The sequence below is a fragment of the Arachis ipaensis genome, chromosome B6 (assembly GCF_059453495.1).
Source record: "Arachis ipaensis isolate K30076 ecotype BB chromosome B6, ASM5945349v1, whole genome shotgun sequence".
NCBI classification, from domain to species: domain Eukaryota; kingdom Viridiplantae; phylum Streptophyta; class Magnoliopsida; order Fabales; family Fabaceae; genus Arachis; species Arachis ipaensis.
This window is the reverse complement of record NC_142441.1, coordinates 60,840,536-60,850,462: the sequence shown is the minus strand read 5'-3', so window position 1 is coordinate 60,850,462 and position 9,927 is coordinate 60,840,536. Positions and strand designations below refer to the sequence as shown.

General features: G+C 36.9%; 1 non-coding gene across 1 annotated transcript; it reads right to left on the bottom strand.

Moving 5' to 3' along the window:
* Positions 1-4,012: 4,012 nt before the first annotated feature.
* Positions 4,013-4,116, bottom strand: LOC148555781 (small nucleolar RNA R71). The gene has a single exon (XR_015887658.1). It is a non-coding gene; the product is annotated as a small nucleolar RNA R71 (small nucleolar RNA).
* Positions 4,117-9,927: the final 5,811 nt, after the last annotated feature.

Here is a 9,927-nt window from a genome sequence, read left to right as displayed (position 1 = left end):
GTGTGCAACACTGATGAGCGGATAATTTAAATGCTTTTTGGCATTATTTTTAGTATGTTTTTAGTATATTTTTATTATTTTTTAATTAAAAATCACATTTTTGGACTTTAATATGAGTTTATGTATTTTTCTGTGATTTCAGGTATTTTTTGGCTGAAATTGAGGGACATGAGCAAAAATCAGATTCAGAGGTTGAAGAAGGACTGCAGATGCTGTTGGATTCTGACCTCCCTGCACTCAAAGTGGATTTTCTGGATCTACAGAACTCCAAAAGGAGCACTTCCAGCAATATATAATAGTCCATACTTTGCCTGAGTTTAGACGATCCAAACTGGCGTTGAACGCCAGTTCCATGTTGCAGTCTGGCGTTCAGCGCCAGAAACAAGTTGCAAAGTGGAGTTCAACGCCAGAAACACGTTACAAACTGGCGTTCAACTCCAAAAATGACCTCTCCACGTGAAAGCTTTATGCTCAGCCCAAGCACACACCAAGTGGGCCCCGGAAGTGGATTTCTACATCAATTACTTATTTCTGTAAACCCTAGTAACTAGTTTAGTATAAATATGAATTTTTACTATTATATTTACATCTTCGGAACATCTTTGGATTATCTTTTGGTCCTTTGATCATGTTTTGGGGGCTGGCCATTCAGCCATGCCTGAACCTTATCACTTATGTATTTTCAATGGTAGAGTTTCTACACTCCACCGATTAAGGTGTGGAGCTCTGCTGTTCCTCATGAATTAATACAAAGTACTACTATTTTTCTATTCAATTCAACTTATTCTGCTTCTAAGATATCTATTCGCACCCAAGAACATGATGAATGTGATGATTATGTGACGCTCATCATCATTCTCACCTATGAACGCATGCCTGACAAACACTTCCGTTCTACATGCAAACAAGCTAGAATGAATATCTCTTAGATATCTAATACAGAGGACCGAGTCCGAGATATTAGAGTCTTCGTGGTATAAGTTAGAACCCATGGATGGCCATTCCTGACATCCGGAAAGTCTAAACCTTGTCTGTGGTATTCCGAGTAGGATCTGGGAAGGGATTGCTGTGACGAACTTCAAACTCGCGAGTACTGGGCGTAGTGACAGACGCAAAAGGAGGGTGATTCCTATTCCAGTATGATCGAGAACCTCTAGATGATTAGCCATGCAGTGACAGCGCATCGGACCATTTTCACAGAGAGGATGGGAAGTAGCCATTGACAACGGTGATGCCCTACATACAGCTTGCCATGGAAAGGAATAGGAAGGATTGGATGAAGACAGTAGGAAAGCAGAGGTTCAGAGGGACGAAAGCATCTCTATACGCTTATCTGAAATTCTCACCAATGAATTACATAAGTACCACTATCCTATTTTATATTTTATTTATTTTCATCCACTATAATTTCTTAAAACAATTTAATCCGCCTGACTGAGATTTACAAGGTGACCATAGCTTGCTTCAAGCTGACAATCTCTGTGGGATCGACCCTTACTCACGTAAGGTTTATTACTTGGACGACCCAGTGCACTTGCTGGTTAGTTGTACGAAGTTGTGAAACGGATATAAGATCATGAATGTGCGTATTGAGTTTTTAGCGCCGTTACCAAGGAATGGAATGATCTCGATTTTGCACACCAAGTTTTTGGTGCCGTTGCCGGGGATTGTTCGAGTTTGGACAACTGACGGTTCATCTTGTTGCTCAGATTAGGTAATTTTCTTTTTCGTTTTATTTCCAAAAAAAAATATTTTCTTCAAAAATCTTTCAAAAAATTTTCGAAAATTATTTTAAAATTTTTAAGAATGAATTCTAAAGTTTAAAAATGGTATGCTGAAGTTTGGCTAGCCATCAAGCTTTAGACTAACTTGGTATGATTCCTGGAATCTTGATTAAGGACTTTGAATTCATTGCTTCCTTTTCCCTATATGTTTTCGAAAAATAAAAATATACAAAAATCCAAAAAAATTAATAAAATCATAAAAATAAAAAATATTTTATGTTGTTTGTTTGAGTCTTGAGTCAATTTTTAAGTTTGGTGTCAATTGCATATTTTTGTTTTTCTAAAAATTTTCGAAAATTCATGCATTCATAGTGTTCTTCATGATCTTCAAGTTGTTCTTGGTAAGTCTTCTTGTTTGATCTTCACATTTTCTTGTTTTGTGTCTTTTCTTGTTTTTCATATGCATTTTCAATTTGTTAGTGTCTGAAGTTTGCAAATTTCTAAGTTGGTGTCTTGCATGCTTTTCTTTCATAAAAAAATTTTCAAAAATAAGTCTTGATGTTCATCTTGATTTTCAAAGTGTTCTTGGTGTTCATCTTGACATTCATAGTGTTCTTGCATGCATCACATGTTTTGATTCATAATTTTTATGCTATGAGTCTTTTTCATGTTTTTCTCTTTCATCATTAAAAATTCAAAAATCAAAAAAATATCTTTCCCTTTTTTCACTCATAAATTTTGAAAAATTTGAGGTGACTTTTTCAAAACTTTTTAAAATTTAGTTGTTTCTTATGAGTCAAATCAAATTTTCAATTTGAAAATCCTATCATTTTTTCAAAATCTTTTTCAAAAATCAAATCTTTTTTATTTTTTCTTATTTATTTTCAAAAATTATAAAAATATTTTTCAAAAAAATCTTTTTCTTAATTCTATCTCATAATTTTCGAAAATATTACTAACAATTAATGTGATTGATTCAAAAATGTAAAGTTTGTTACTTGACAAATAAGAAAGGTTCAATCTTTAAATTTTAAAATCAAATCTTTTTGTTTCTTATCAGTCAAGTAATCAACTTTAATTTTCAAAATCAAATCTTTTTTAAATTTCTTTTTCAAACCTTTTTCAAAATAATTTTCAATCATATCTTTTTCAATTTCAATCATATCTTTTTCAAAATCAAATTTAAAATCTTTTCTAACTTCTTTTCTAACTTCTTATCTTTTCAAAATTTGACTTTCAAATCTTTTTCAATCAATCTTATCTTTTTGTTTCAATCACATCTTTTTTCTAATTTCAATCTTATCTTGCCAAAATTTGACTTTCAAAATCTCTTAACCACTTAACTTTTTGTTTGATTCTTATCTTTAGTAAAACTGCCCAACTAACTTTTTACCTTTAATTTTCGAAAATCCCTTCCCTCTTTTTCAAAATTCCTTTTTAATTAACTAATTGTTTTAAATTTTAATTTAATTTAATTTCAAACTTTAATTTTCGAAATTTAACTTTATTTTTTAATTTTTATTTTAATTAATTTTTGAAATTCCCTCTCTCTCATCTCCTTCTATTTATTTATTCATCTACTAACACTTCTCTTCCATCCAAAAATTTGAACACCACCTCCCCCTCTGTGTTCGAGTTTTTCCTCTTCTCTTCCTTACATTACATTCTTTTCTTCTTCTACTAACAACAAGGGAACCTCTATACTGTGGTAAAAAGGATCCCTATTATTATTTTCTGTTCCTTTCTTTTTCATATGAGCAGGAGCAAGGACAAGAACATTCTTGTGGAAGCAGACCCTGAACCTGAAAGGACTCTAGAAAGGAAACTAAGAGAAGCTAAAATACAACAATCTAGAGACAACCTTACAGGAATTTTCGAAAAGGAAGAGGAGATGGCAGCCGAAAATAATAATAATGCAAGGAGGATGCTTGGTGATTATACTACACCTACTTCCATGTTTGATGGAAGAAGCATCTCAATCCCTACCATTGGAGCAAACAATTTTGAGCTGAAACCTCAATTAGTTGCTCTAATGCAACAGAACTGCAAATTTCATGGACTTCCATCAGAAGATCCCTACCAGTTTTTAACTGAGTTCCTGCAGATCAGTGAGACTGTTAAGACTAATGGAGTAGATCCTGAAGTCTACAGGCTCATGCTTTTCCCTTTTGCTGTAAGAGACAGAGCTAGAACATGGTTGGACTCACAACCTAAAGATAGCCTGAACTCTTGGGATAAGCTGGTCATGGCCTTCTTGGCTAAGTTCTTTCCTCCTCAAAAAGCTGAGCAAGCTTAGAGTGGATGTTCAGACCTTCAAGCAAAAAGATGGTGAATCCCTCTATGAAGCTTGGGAAAGATACAAGCAGATGACCAAAAGGTGTCCTCCTGACATGTTTTCAGAATGGACCATTCTGGATATCTTCTACTATGGTCTGTCTGAGTTCTCCAAGATGTCACTGGACCATTCTACAGGTGGATCCATTCAGCTAAAGAAAATGCCTGCAGAAGCTCAAGAACTCATTGACATGGTTGCTAATAACCAGTTCATGTACACTTCTGAGAGGAATCTTGTGAGTAATGGGACGCCTCAGAAGAAGGGAGTTCTTGAAATTGATACTCTGAATGCCATATTGGCTCAGAATAAAATATTGACTCAGCAAGTCAATATGATTTCTCAGAGTCTGAATGGAATGCAAGCTGCATCCAACAGTACTCAAGAGGCATCTTCTGAGGAAGAAGCTTATGATCCTGAGAACCCTGCAATAGCAGAGGTGAATTACATGGGTAAACCTTATGGAAATACTTATAATCCCTCATGGAGAAATCATCCAAATCTCTCATGGAAGGATCAACAAAAGCCTCAACAAGGCTTTAATAATGGTGGAAGAAACAGGTTTAGCAATAGCAAGCCTTTTCCATCATCTTCTCAGCAAAAGACAGAGAACTCTGAACAAAATACCTCTAATTTATCAAACTTAGTCTCTGATCTGTCCAAGGCTACTCTAAGTTTCATGAGTGAAACAACGTCCTCCATAAGAAATTTGGAGGCACAAGTGGGCCAGCTAAGTAAGAAAATCACTGAAACACCTCCTAGTACTCTCCCAAGCAATACAGAAGAGAATCCAAAGAGAGAGTGCAAGGCCATTGATATATCAATCATGGCCGAACCCACAAGGGAGGGAGAGGACGTGAATCCCAGTGAGGAAGACCTCTTGGGACGTCCAGTGATCAACAAGGAGTTTCCCTCTGAGGAACCAAAGGAATCTGAGGCTCATCTAGAGACCATAGAGATTCCATTAAACCTCCTTATGCCCTTCATGAGCTCTGATGAGTATTCTTCTTCTGAAGAGAATGAGGATGTTACTGAAGAGTAAGTTGCCAAATACCTTGGTGTAATCATGAAGCTGAATGCCAAATTATTTGGTAATGAGACTTGGGAAGATAAACCTCCCTTGCTCACCAATAAACTGAGTGATCTGGATCAACTGAGATTGCCTCAGAAGAAACAGGATCCTGGAAAGTTCTTAATATCTTGTACCATAGGCACCATGACCTTTGAGAAGGCTCTATGTGACCTTGGGTCAGGAATAAACCTTATGCCCCTCTCTGTAATGGAGAAACTGGGAATCTTTGAGGTGCAAGCTGCCAGAATCTCACTAGAGATGGCAGACAACTCAAGAAAATAGGCTTATGGACTAGTAGAGGACGTGCTAGTAAAGGTTGCAGGCCTTTACATCCCTGCTGATTTCATAATCCTTGACACTGGGAAGGATGAGGATGAATCCATCATCCTTGGAAAACCCTTCCAAGCCACAGCAAGAGCTGTGATTGATGTAGACAGAAGAGAATTGATCCTTCAACTGAATGAGGACAACTTTATGTTTAAAACTCAAGAATCTCCTTCTGTAACAATGGAGGGAAGCATAGAAAGCTTCTCTCAGTACAGAGTCAACTAAAGCCTCCACAGTCATACTCTAAGTTTGGTGTTGGGAGGCCTCAGCCAAACTCTAAGTTTGGTGTTGAACTCCCATATCCAAACTCTAAGTTTGGTGTTGAGAGTCTATAAAATTGACCTGATCACCTGTGTGGCACCATGAGAGCCCACTGTCAAGCTATTGACATTAAAGAAGTGCTTGTTGGGAGGCAACCCAATTTTTATTTATCTAATTTTATTTTTATTGTTCTTTCATGTTTTATTAGGTTCATGATCATGTGGAGTCACAAAATAATTACAAAAATTAAAAACAGAATCAAAAATAGCAGAAGGAAAATCACACCTTAGAGGAAGGACTTACTGGCGTTTAAACGCAAGTAAGGAGCATCTGGCTGGCGTTCAACGCCAGAACAGAGCATAGAGCTGGCACTGAACGCCAGAAACAAGCATAGAACTGGCGTTCAATGCCAGAAACATGCTACATCTGGGCGTTGAACGCCCAGAACAAGCATCAATTCGGCATTTAAATGCCAGAATTGCATGCAAAGGTGTTTTACATGCCTCATTGGTGCAGGGATGCAAATCCTTGACACCTCAGGATCTGTGGACCCCACAGGATCATCTCAGCATCTCTGGACCCCACAGGATCCCCACATACCTCCACTCACCTTCCCTCCTCATAATCCTATATCACCCTCTCTCTCTCCATTCACAGTCATCCATTCTCTTTTCCATTCACCACTCACATCTATACACCCCACCTACCTTCAAAATTCAAAATCTCTTTCCCACCCAAGCCCACCCATATAGTCGAATACACACATCCCTCCATCTCCTCCATATCTTTTTCTTCTTCTTCTATTCTTTCTTCTTTTGCTCGAGGGCGAGCAACATTCTAAGTTTGGTGTGGTAAAAGCATAGCTTTTTTTGTTTTTCCATAACCATTGATGGCACCTAAGGCCAGAGAAACCTCTAGAAAGAGGAAAGGAAAGACAAAAGCTTCCATCTCCGAGTCATAGGAGATGGAGAGATTCATCTCAAGGGTCTATAGCTCAGTGGTAGAACATTTGACTGCAAATCAAGAGATCCCTGAGATACCTCAGGGGATACATTTTCCTCGACACAATTATTGGGAGCAACTAAGGGTGGAACATCAAGAGCACTCAATCATCCTTCATGAAATTGGAGAAGATCAAAGAGCAATGAGGGAGGAGCAAGAAAGACAAGGAAGAGATATAGAGGAGCTCAAAAGCACCATTGGTCCTTCAAGAAGAGGAAGACGCCACCCTCACTAAGGTGGACTCAATCCTTAATCTCCTTGTTTATTTATTTTCCTGTTTTTCGATTTTTATGCTTTATATTTGTTTATGTTTTTGTCTTCATGATCACTAGTATTTAAGTGTCTATGCCTTAAAGTTATGAATGTCCTATGAATCCATCACCTTTCTTAAATGAAAAATATTTTAATTACAAAAGAACAAGAAGTACATGGTTTCGAATTCATCCTTGAAACTAGTTTGATTATTTTGATGTGGTGACAATACTTTTTGTTTTCTGAATGAATGCTTGAACAGTGCATATGTCTTTTGAAGTTGTTGTTTAAGAATGTTAAATATGTTGGCTCTTGAAAGAATGATGACAAGGAGACATGTTATTTGATAATCTGAAAAATCATAAAAATGATTCTTGAAGCAAGAAAAAGCAGTGAATACAAAGCTTGCAGAAAAAAATAGCAAAAAAAAAAAAAGAGAAAAAGAACAAGCAATCAGAAAAAGCCAAAAGCTCTTAAAACCAAAAGGCAAGAGCAAAAAGCCAGTAGCCCTTAAAACCAAAAGGCAAGGGTAAATAAAAAGGATCCAAGGCTTTGAGCATCAGTGGATAGGTGATGGATAATTTTTGGAAAACGAAATTCCAAATACCCAAAACTCACCAGCAAGTATACTGGGTCGCATCAAGTAGTAAAACTCACTTAAAGTGAGGTCGATCCCACAGGGATTGATGGATCAAGCAACTTTAGTGGGTGATTAGTTTAGTCAAGCTAACATTGAGTGAATTGTGTGAAGTTGATCAACAGAAAGTAAAATTGCAGTGAATTAAAGGTGCAGAAGAATTAAATTGCTTAAACTTAAAGAGCAAGAAATGTAAATTGCATGAAAATTAAAGGGGAGTGGGTGCTGGAAATTTAAAGAAAGCAATAGATTAAGGCTTAAAGCTACTACAGAGAATTAAACTTGCTGAAAAGTAAATCAAATCATGAACAGAAATATAAAATTCCAACCAAGTGCAGAAGAATTAAATTGCTTGAAAGTAAATTAAATTTGGTGCTGGAATTTCAAAAATTAAAGAAGAGAAAGTAAATTGCAACAAACAGAAGAACTAAAGATGAATTGAATTGCAATAGATCTTAAACAGAAAAGAAAAAATGCTTGAAGAATGAAAATAGAAAAACTGATGCTTAATTTGCAGCAATTAAAAGGATGTTGAAGATCTCAGGAGTGGAAGAGACTAGAAAACAAGTCTAGATGTCAAATCCTTCCTTGATTCAACAAGAACAATTGCAAAATGAAAATATAAAAGTGAATTGCAGAAGAAAAGAGAGATGAAAGCAGTAAAGAAAACCTCAGATCCAAAATCACAAGTCCTTCAAATTATGCAGCAAAATAAACACAGAGAGATCTTAGATTAAGATTGAAATAGAATTTCTTCAATTCTCAATCCAAGATTCAAAAGAAAATTTAAAGAGAGCTATCTATTCTACTTGCTCCCTATTGGAGCCAACCTCCCCAGTGAAATAAAACTAATGCCTTTATATAGGCTTTTACAAAATGAAAATGAAAAATAAAAACAATATTTACAAAAATGAAATTCCTAATCTAACTTCTCTGTGTGCCTTTGAGTCATGTGGGCTTTGTTTGCTTTGGAGTGGAATTGGGTTGAAGATGGATCCGGATGGTTGCTCTTGGACTTGGGAAGAAATCCGTTTGCAATTTGGACTGTTGGTGCTTCACGTTTGAGTCAACGTTTGAGGCAAACATTGACTCAAACATCTTCGTGAAGGATTTATGCAGAATGGTCATTTTGCTGTCATTGGCATTTGAGTCCAAGTTTGAGGCCCAACTTGGACGCAAACGTTGACACTTGTTGCACATCAAGTCTTGGGATGCTACTTTGTCCGCTTGTCAATGTTGCCAATTTCATGCCCACTATAGACTATTATATATGGTTGGAAAGCTCTGAATGTCATCTTTCTAACCCAATTGGAATCACCTCAATTGGACATCTACAACTCAAGTTATGCTCCTTTGAAGAGGACAGGGTCGCTGGCTTTGGTGTGCAACGTTTGAGGCGACGTTTGCCTCAAACGTGGTCGAAAACGCCAGATTCTGGAGGCTCAAACGCATTGTCCACCCCATACTATTATATATTGTTGGAAAGCCCTGAATGTCTACTTTCCAATGCCATTGGGAGCGCATATTTTGGAGCTTCACAGCTCGAGTTATACTCCATCGAAGGTGCAGAGGTTGGCCTCACTGCAGGTTGACACCATGTTCAATTATGCACATTTCGGGGTATTTTTCTCCCTAAATTTTAGTTTCCACCATGTAGTGTCATATATGCTTGGAAAGCTCTCGATTCCTACTTTCCATTGCTTTTTGAATCACCTCATTTGGAGCTCTGTAGCTCAAGTTATTCTTGTTGGAAGTATACCCCTTCAGGCTGTGAGGAGTAACGTTTGACCTCGAGTTTGAGGCAAACGTTGGTGCAAACTTGGCATGCATCCAGGGTGAAATTGTGCTCTTCCTCACGTTTGAGTCCAAGTTTGAGGCAAACTTGAGCTCAAACGTGAGTTCCTTTCTTTGCTTTTTGCCATTCCCTTTTTCTTCAACATTCTTCCAAACCTCTTTCCACCTATCATCAATCAACAATTGCTATAATCATGAGAGTTCTTCTTCTTGAAATTCAAGTAATTATGGTACAAAAACTCATGAAAATGCATCAATTTATCCATGGTTGATTGAATCTAAGGAAAACATGAAATTCTACCCAAATGGCTTACTTATGGCTCAAGAAAGTGTATAAAACTTATAAAAATCAACTAGAAAAACTAGGATAAGATGACTCGTCATCAATAGGATGGCCTAAAGCGGCTAAACCAAGCTGTCCCTAACCAGGTGTTTGTAGCGTGAAGGTGTCAAGTGAAAACTTGAGACTGAGCGGTTAAGGTCAAGGTCCAAAGCAAAAAAGGAGTGTGCTTAAGAACCCTGGACA